Raw genomic sequence first — 10,532 nt, forward strand, 5'->3', positions numbered from 1 at the left:
TGTTAAGCAACGGGAGATCAGATTCTTCAGAACACAACAGTTTGGGTGAACACCTTTAACATCCCTTTTGCAGGTAGTTATTCACTGTGTTACATCTGAGTTGCTAATAAAAAGACCCACATCAGAAGCTAATTCCTTATCTAATTCCTTCCCTCTGGGCAAGAGATAATGAATAGCAAATGCAAGAATTCTCCTTTTAGGGCCTGATTTATTACCCAGGACATAATAAACATTAGCCTGCTGCTGATGTGACAGTTGTGACAGCTGGAGGGGTTTGGAATGAAAGGCTGAAGCCTTAAATAAGCCTGTCAACTGAGCTTGTTATGTGGATCTTGGTTAAACACTCAGACTTTGCTTTTTGTAGCCCCAAAGAGCTCCTGCACCGTCCACACTGAAAACTTCCCAGTGAGAGCTGTGCTTTGTGTGCCAATGGCTGGCTCACCAGCAGCCAGCAGTGGCTAAGGTAAATACTTATAGGAAGTAGAGAGCTTGATCCGAGTATTTATCATGACCCATAATATTCCTCTCCCCTAGATTCATATGTTTCGCTTGTTTACGCACCTGGTTTTGTTCCTGGCTGTCATGGTGTGCCGTGTGTGTCACTCTGATGGCTGGTCCTTCACAATAGGAATGACTGTGTCAGTGGGTGCACAATAAACAGACAGGATCTTAAAAGGCAGAATCTATACATTAAAGAGCATGGAAAATGTTACCAACGTCATCTAAGCAGATCTCTCCTGGGAGGTTTAGGATTCCTACAAGTGTAGGTTCCTTCAAGGAAGGTTATTTTCCCAGCCCATGCAGGCCACTAGTCTTTTAGAGGATTTTTACTTTGTGTTTATAGTCCTGTTCACTTCAGTGATGCTCTCCAAGGAATTAAGGTAAGTTCAGATTTATTTTGCAGGACTAGAGAGTATTTTACATGAGGTAGAGACCTCCAAATGTCTCTTTTCAAACACAGTAGGGTCTATCAACCTGAAAAGTGGTGGAGAAGACTTGTGGGCAGATCCTTTCCTTTATGTGAGTTGTGTTTGTGGAGTTCTGCAGAGGAATGCTGGAGTTATAGGGCTGGGTCCCATCTTCAGTTCTGCAGCTTGGTTGCTGCTAAGCCCCTTTTTTAACATTGATTTCTGGGCTTTTTCCTGACTCACAAATGTGTTATAAAGCTCTGACTTCAGGGCATGAAATGAAATTTGTCATGCAAAATATGACTCCAGACTATCCTTGTGTAGGCCTCGTGATTTCAAAAGTAGGGAACTAGAATTCAACAGAGCTCCTTGGAAGAAGGAGCCCCTGTCTGTGCAGTGCTCTTTGCTGGAAGAGCAAGTTTAGAAGAAGAAATTATATGAGTGAAAATGTGAGTTATTTTGAAAACAGTTGAACAAAATGCTTTAGAGTAAATTAGCTTACAAGATAGAAGGGGGGAATCACTATTGTAACACACAGGTGTACATGCACATCTTAACATATACATGTTGTATAATTCAGTATACCTGATTTTAATAACTAGGGGAAAAGATCCTAATTTTTCATTTGCTAGTAAACAAGCATACCATCTGTCAGCAGAAACAAGCATAAGTCTAACCACAACCCCTTTTTAAGGAATTACATAATCATTATATATAAATGTATATTTAAAAAATTATATACTTTGTTTATTTACAAAAGCAGTCCCAGGGTTACTGCTCTGAAGTTTCTCTTTTGCTTACTTGTTGCTTTGCCTATAATCAAGCAGGATTGCAAAGCAATTAGCAAGATATCTGCTCAGCCTGCAGGTGCTATTGAAATGCTTTTAATAGTCAGGATCAAGCAGGAACTTCACTCTTCTTTATTGTCCTTTATGGTCTGAAAATACAAATATTTCTGTGGCTGAGATTATAGAGTGAAAAGATTAAAGCGAAGTGCTGCAGGAAGAAGAGCTGTACCAATTACCCTGAGAAGCAATTCTAAATAGCATTAGTGACCCAGTACTAGTGCTCTGAAAGGTGGCTGAAGAAAGATGGCACCTTCATGTTCACTCTGAGAAATGCATTTTGATAGCTTAGCATTTGTACTCAAGGTAAAATGCTGCAGCCAATGTAAATGGAGAACATTACTCTGATAGCATTATAGCTCTAATAGGTAATATAAGCTACAAGGAATGAATATGAGCCCTGTATATTTTTTCAGCAGTATTTGCTGGCATTAATAATAACAGAGCTGAAGACTTTTGCCTTTCACCAGCTGTGCAGCAGAAGCTCTTCAAGTGTAAAAGGAGAGGTGAACTTGTGTGCATTTCTGCAAACTTCACAGAAATGCTTCCTAAAGAGAAATCTTCAATCCCTGTGCACCGGGAGTCACTGAGACGCAGCAGCATCTAACATGCAGGCCTGTGTCATCTGCTGGCATCTCAGTCCCCCGTGCTGCCACTCTCAAGGACAGGCTGTCATGACACTCCATGGCCTGGCTCCTGCCTGTGCCTTGCAAAGCCACAGATTGACTCTGCTGTAGCAAGTGGTACTGTTTTGTGGTGGGCTAGGCTGCTTAGAGTTGGGAACTCATCCAGGTGTGGGGAGGTGACTAAAAGCAGTGGCTGGGAGAGCATCCAGAGGAGACACCTAAAGATGAACTTGCATCTTTTCACTCCCTGGAACTGCCACTGGATGCTGAACATCACATAGGCATTTTCTGTAGGTTCGCTGAGGGATGGTTTAGCTGATGCACAGAATTTGGGGAAGCTATTAATGAGAAACAATGCTGAGATGCAACAGCAACTGAGCTGTTCTAACCTTGATATTTTGAGAGGTAAATGCTACAGACTTCTCAGTAATGCACCTTGGAAATGTTGATGCCTTGGAGTATCAACAAAGCCTAAAAGGTGTTATAAAGTATCAGAAAGTGTTTTTAAGTGTTCTCAAGATCATTTCGTATTAGAGGTGAGTCTACTGGTGTTGTTCTGTCCCAGTCAGTTCTCTGGCTGATGCAGTGGACAGCCTTTGGTCTTAGCCAGAGGCCAGCATGGAAGACCAGGATGTGATCTCTGTACCCTTCCTTGGTGAGGGTCTCTGAGGTTTGTACCCAAGTGCTGTTGACGTAGGAGTTTGGAGGGCCACTGCCAGGGCCACTTCTCAGGACTCTGCCTTGCATGGTCCTTGGGGGTCAGGCACCTCAGAGTCCCAGCACATGAGGCATTTCTGGTGACCAGAGGCATCCAGCCACCAGGAGAGTTTGTGAGGGCTTGTTGTGCTGGTGAGCAGCTGATGGAAGAGGGGCCAAAAAGAGTGTTTTGTTCTGCACCACAGGATGTGTTTGGAGTTTCCACCAGGCATAAAATGTGTCGGGTTACCACACCACATGTGACTGCATCTGCTGGTGATGCTTAACCTAAGAAAAACACACCCTGAGCCCCCCAATAAGCAGTGTTTACTGCAGTGCCTAGAGCACAGTGTTTATAATACAGGCTCAGATTTTAAGGGATTTGGATTTCTAGCCCATTTCAGTGAAAGCTTTTGTTATCTTTCATGGAAATTGATTGCTTACCAGTAAAATCCATGCGGTTTATTGTTACAATTTAATAGGGTTTGCCTGTGAAAACAGATGTGAAAAAGCCCTTAAGTAGGTACATGCTCTGCCAGCATCCCAGTGTTCAGTGCCTGACTCAGTAGATATTTTCTCAAAGAAAAGATGTGGATAAAATTGAAATTAGCAGAAACACTCTGCAAGGAATCCTAGGAAAGGTATGAGTGGCTCCCAAAGTATTTCACAGGTGTAGACCTTTCTGCAGGTGTAGGCCTTGCTGCAGAGATCTGGGTGTAGCATGATACTCAAGAATTCCCACTTCAACTCCTTCCCACCACTATGGTTTTCTTGACACTACCCTGAAAATGGGGGCAGTGTAGCCTTCTCTAGCATGAGGGAGAGACCTTCAGGCCACAAGGACTTCTTCACTCTTACATGGGTCTAGGAGTCCAAGGGCTGTTTTGGGTGAATGTAAACCCACAATTCTATAAGAAGATTCATGTTCATACATTAATGTGATTTTTAAATAACTGGGTGGGGGATGATCACTGTAAAATTAGATCCTGGCTTTCTTTGACTTACTGCTGCTGCTGGGTTGCTGCTGCTGCCTCTGCCTCCTCTTTTACCCTGCCGTGGGTTCATTTAAATTCCCTCTAAGTGTCATTCTTGGATGTGTCTTCTCAGCTGGCTCAGGGCTTTCAGAAGAACCCAGCTAATGGGAAATGGCAACATAGGGATTTAATGGCATTTAAACTGCACGGACCTGACTTTTGCTTTCGTAAATTCATAAATCTCTTAAATAGACCACTGGAATCTTCAAAAGCTGGAACTCTTCAGAAAAGTAGGGCATGATGACGGTATATGGTGCAAAACTTTCTTAGTCTTGCATTTTAGGCTTAGCTTTGTATGTACTTTTTTCTATACAGCAAATATTCATTTACCTAAGGAAACCACTGGGTGGGAAAAACAGGCCAAGGACACAGTAAGCTTCCTGTTACTCAGAGAGAAGTACACTTTTTTAATGTGTTTTGAAGGAGGATATCTTTAATATTATATATCTGTACTTTAGGGAATGCATGAGCACTCTTGCCCTTCAGAAGCTGTATGGGCTCAGCCACTCTCCAGCCATGAGCAGCAGATGATCTGTGTCCTGGATGTGTCCAGCCCCACCATTACCTGACAGCTGAAGACTGGCACTGGGATTGTCACAGGCTCCACTCTGACCCCTGCTGTCCCAGCTGCCTCTGCCATCCCTCAAGAACTTTGTGTGGCTTTCCAAAGCCGGGAGATGACACGTGCTCTGTTTGCTTGACTGACTGTCTTGGGGTGACTTTATGATGTGTATCCCCTATTGCTGCTTTATGCACAGAAATTAATTTTGTGCCTTTCTGTGCCTTTAAACTGAGCCTGAGAGGGGGAAGAGAAAAAATCTGAGCAAAACTTTTCAAAGCAGTTTGTTCAAGGACACACACACTCCTCTGCGTCCTGCGGCGGCGAGAGGAGCAGGAGGAAGCACCCAGCTTGCTCTTCAGTCGGCTTTCAGCCCTTTTTTTCATCCAGAGGCAGACAGAGAGTTGAACTTTAGTTTTCCTGGGACTTTGGTTTTTTCCCTTCTTCTTTTTTCTGGACTGTTTCAACATCAGAACACCTCGGGAGAGTTCTCCACCGAGACCCGGAGGTGGGCCCATGACCTGGCTCCAAGGAGAGGTGAGAGAGATCTACGGAAGGACTCTGAAATTTTCCCAGGTTTTCTCTCCACAGCAAGAGGTTTTATTATTTAGCATCATTATCCTTTTTCCGTGTGTTTGTTAAATAAATAGTTTTTATCTCTTTCACTTTCCTCCAAGGAAAATTCATTTTCTCCCGAACCTGGTGGGGGAGGGATGGTTGTAACCTGCCTTCTCTCAGATGGTATTTTTCCTCCAAATTTGCCCAGACTGGCACACTGACATAGTTTTCATTAAGTGGTTTTATTTCTGTGGATTTTGCCATCCATCCTTTTCCCTCATGACCTGATAACCAAGAGCTGACTTTATGAATTAACTTGGGATTTAGTAAATTATTTCTCTTCAATGGAGGGGTAAACTTAGGCACACAGGAGATAAGCAAGTCTGACTGGAACAAGCCCTGCACTTGATCCAACACATGCCAACACAGGAACAGCTGCATCTTTGATGCTTTGGGAAATACCAAGATGGTGAACTTGGCTTTAACCTATTTTCTTCCCTCAGTGTTTTCTTCAGCCATATCTCTCTGTGGTGGTGGATTTCTTTCTCTCATTCAACCTCACATGCTCTTTACTTTGGTCATACCTGAGCTGACTGGTGTAAAACACTCAGCTCTTCACAATGGTCTCATTTTGTTGCTTTTCCAATTTAACTAATTCTTGCCCTGAGGAAACGCCATGCAATGCCCTAAAAGAAGAGGAGTGACCCATATAACCTGGGATGATTGGCTTAGGAGAGAAAGAGCCAGAGCCATAGTCTATTGTATTTGTAGAATCTTCCTACCATGTTTATAGTTTTTATGCTTTTTGTTTAATTTGTCACATGCTGAGGCTGGGATTTTTCCTAGTGACTAAAAACAGCTACAGTTATGAATGTGATCTGCACCTGGCAATTGAAGAGCATATCTGGAGATAAAAATGGAGGAGAGGTCTCTGGACAAGCCCTAAGTTTAGAGTCTGGGAGGTGGGCTGTCTGTCTGCAGTACATGGTTAAATCCCACTGCTGGCTTCTGTACAAGCTGTGTTTTGTAGGAGGTGGCCTTGGGAGACCTGCAGACAGGGAATTACTATAATCCAGCCAGGATGTCGTGAAAGCATGGATTAATATTTCATCTTCTGCCTCTGACTGTTGTCAGGCTCACTTTGTTCCTGAGCAGGGGCTGTGATCCTCAGAAGACAGTGTTGAATTAAAGATTAAGCCAGTGTTTTACTTGATGGAAAGAGAGCAGTTCTCTGTGGAGGATGGTGACAATGCGGCTCTTACCCAGTGCTGCATGTGGGGGTTTAGAGTTTCCCCAATCCAAATGACAGAGCAAAGCTGCAACGTGGTGCTGGGGATGGTGAGAAGGGAAGGATCCCTGGCAGCTCTGAGCCATGTTAATGAAAGTGACACTGGTAATTAGCCGAAGGTGAGCGAGAGGCACTGAGCGGCTCCAGGAGACGCCATTGACTGCTGTGTGTGAGAGAGCTCATCAACAACGAGCTGTAAAAGCAAAACAAGGACCTGCTGGGAAAAATGGAAGCTGCAAGGAAACCAGCACGGGTCGACAGAGAGCCCAGGTCAGAGCCTTCCCTCAGGTCAGAGATGTGACTGGGCAGCCCTCTTTGCAGGAAACAACTCACTTAGGCTGCCAGAGCTCTCTGCACGGAAACTGATTTCTGGTTGAATGATTTGTATCTCTTTGATCACAAACCAGTTCTGATTGGTTAAGTCAAGTGAATATCAGCCTGATTAAAACCAACCCAAGAGATTCTGTGCACATTAGTTCAGCTTTTCAGTTAAAACAGCTCAGTTGGGGTTTTTGGTGTTGTTTTTAAATACAGACCAGACCTCACCATGATACCTGGCTATCTCTTCTTTGGACAGCTGGCACACAGCACTTTTCCCTTGGCATTCTCTGAGCACAGTATCCTAGTCGGTCATGCAAATCTTGAGACAGTTGAGGGTTTTTAAGGCTCATAAGTGGGCAAATTGCTGGGCAAGTGATCGCCCTAGAATGTGGAGGATGCAGTCTGAGCATACAACCAAAAGCAGTGCCCATCGGTCACCATGATCAAGATGGCCACTGTCACACAGCAACATCTGGGTCTTGTAGCTCAGCCACTTGGTACCTGACAGTTTCTCCTAGCAAAGAGCAGGTGCAGACTCTTATGAGGGCTGGAAACCCTTCAGAAAGCTAAAAAGGCTCTTGCAGAAGAGCTGGGAAACCACAGGCAAACACTGCTCATTGTGCCTGTGAACAGTAAAAAAAGGATAATGCAGTCAATCACGCAAAGAATAAACCCCACATTTTTCAAAAGCCACAGGTGAGAAACTGATAATGAAAAACACCCACAAAGTATGTTTTTATGAACACGTTAGTGGAATTTCTGTTTGCTAAACAACTTTTTGAGACCAAAACAAAGAAAAATTAGTTTAATATGGCTGGTCTGTTCAGTTCTATTGCTCACCAAACAAATGTTTTATTTCACTCATATGAATACACTTCAGGAGGCTGCAACTGCAGCTTTTTGAAAAGGATACCAGGCGGTCAAAGACCACATTTCATTTGCACAAAAGTTGGGTAAATGCTGCGTGACGACTATTCCACTACACTTCCCTGGGAAAGCAGCCAAGCTCATTATAGAGCATGTCTGCTCTCAGTACAACTATGTTTGTATATTCTTTTGAAACACCACTTTGGTTTGGAGCAGAACTTTTAGTGGGGCCATTACTTAAATTCCCCACTTACTTATTGATTTGTGTTCCATTAGCACTCTCACACAATAACGCAGAACATCCCCACACTACTGGCTTCTGCAAAAAGCTGGCTTCAGTATAGTGGCAGCAAACACAAGGAAACCTTAACTCCCTGCTGCTGCATGTGGTGTGAAAGTAAATATTTTACCACCTTTGTCAGCAGAAAGCTGTGTACAGAGACTCAGGAGGCACCTTTTGTGGTTAGCACCTCTCTGAGCTGACTTCAGTTACTATGGCACCAAGAGTAAAAATCCCGTTGGCACCTGCACACGCACGGAGCAGAGATGTTCCTGCAGTTCCTGTGCCCCTTTCCTGATCCACATTTACAGGAGCTCACTGCTCCATCAGTACCTTGTGAGAGACCACTGAATGCATCCAGGATGGCATCCACAAACACAGATTTTGCACATCTGCCTCTGGAGGGTTTCTGTTAAATTTTTATCATTTTGGGAGGGAGGGCTTGGGCAAACCATCATTCATGTGGGAAGCTGCTACAATGGGAAGGGGAAAATGAACCACCTGTATCCATTTTCCCAACCTCTTCTGTTTCCCTGAGAGAGGACTGAAACAGCAGCATTTGGCCCACTAATTATCCACAAACCTATATACAGTTTTATAGATATAAAAGCATGCTACAGCCATTGTAAATTCAAATGTGCCAAGAGAAGTGGCAAATTTAAACCTGACTAGGCAAAATTAATGTGCATAATAACTTTAAGTATCCAGTGAAGTACAATTTTCACATAATCCCCGCCTCTTTCCATGCAAGGGCTACATAGTGTTCAGTGAAAAGGCAGCTGGTCTGTTTTCCCTTTGCAGCCTCCATAATATACCCCAAATGATTTGTTCCTCTTACACAACAATTATTTACTACTGGCTTTTTGAGAGACGGTCATCATTAACATATATAAGTGCTCCACATTATCACTAGGAGGTAAGAGTCTTCTTATACGTATATGTGTTAATAATATATGTTTAGAAGATTGTAAATATGTATGTATACATATGTTTTATATATGTCTCTCATTATTACTTTATATATTAATATGTTTGTGTGTGACTGTGTTATCAGTATGTAGTTTTATAGGTACGGTTTAGTGTAATACCATGCATATTAAAATAATTATATAGATGTTTTCTAGGTGGGGACCTGATTTGGAGCATACAGTTTGCCAAGTCTGGGAGATCCTTATTTAGCATATTTAGCATTATAAAGCACATCTCAGTATCAGCATTGATTTGGTTGATATAATTTATACTTCCCAGTGGTCAACAGCTCCACAGCCAAAGAAAAAGGTCCAGAGTTTATGATTTTTTTCCATAAATGCTATATTTAACTGTACATAGGAATTCTTCAGACAGAAGAAAATTCCTGTTCTCCAAAACAAGATGAGCTGGCCCTTCTCATTTTCCAGGCTTCTTTTCCAACACTGTGACAGCCTGTGATACCTTTGGAGGTATCTATGAATACCTTTTTGTTTTTTTCCTTATTTGGATGATGCCCAGCACAGTGGCTGGTACTGGGCGATGGGGAAGATGGTGCCTTCTGGGACGAAGGCTACTGGGGACCCCCATGTGGAAGCTCTTCCTCACCAGAGATGAGAGCACAACATAATCTTAGAGAATGTTGTGAAGCAGTTGGACTTTCACCTCCCACTGTCACTGTATTAAATCCCTGTTAGTGCAGTTACTGCAGTTCAGTCAGCCCCTGGGGCTGGGAGCTTCCTGGGAGCATCGTGGTGAGGCGCTCCCGGTGTACCAAGACACGCAGTGGCTGTGACAGTAGGCACAGTCCCTACTCCAGCTACCACACTCCAGAACATTCTTCCCACCAATGTGCCTGACTGCAGCCTGGCACTGAAGGCAGGTAGAAAACCTTCCTCTGCCCTAGGAATAAATGTCCCTTTTCCCTCCGAGGAGCATCTTTCTGCAGTGGCACCTCTGCCTTCCCTCAGGGGCCCCAGCTGCCAGGAGGTGCTGCCAAGGGTTTGCTTGCTCTGTTTTAGGAGGTAAACTGTGCTGCTTGAGTGACCAGGAGCAACCTGAAGTGCAGCCAGTATTGCCTGAGATTTCATAGCTGTGGGTCTCTTGGGAAAAAAAATCCACAACAAAACACAGATCAAACCACTCTATTTGTGCTGAAATCCAACAGAAGTCAAATCCTCCTCAGCAGCAGCAGCTCAGGGGGCAGATGGCTGAAAGCAAGCCAGGTGTGCCTCCTCCTCCTCCACTGTGGTCTGTTTGCCACAGGTTTCAGGAAGTGTTTCGTGGGAGCTTTGCCCACTACAACCTTCAGACAGGCAACATAAACAGCAAGTGAGGGGTGCAGCCTTTAGGGTAAGGACAGTGATGAAGAGGAGAAGACAGCTGGGGGGCAGTGAGGCAGCAGGGGAGGAAGACAATGAGGACAGACACCTGTGGCCTGCACTTCCAAAACTAGCAAGTGTAAAGCTTTACACAGATGCCCAACAAGGAGTCACACTGCAAGGATACTGGGAGACCACCAGCTTGCAGCAGAGCAACATGGACACAGGCCAGCAAAGCAATGACTTCTCTCTCCAGCGAGAT

This window comes from Coloeus monedula (assembly GCF_965178545.1).
Source record: "Coloeus monedula genome assembly, chromosome: 1".
NCBI lineage: Eukaryota > Metazoa > Chordata > Aves > Passeriformes > Corvidae > Coloeus > Coloeus monedula.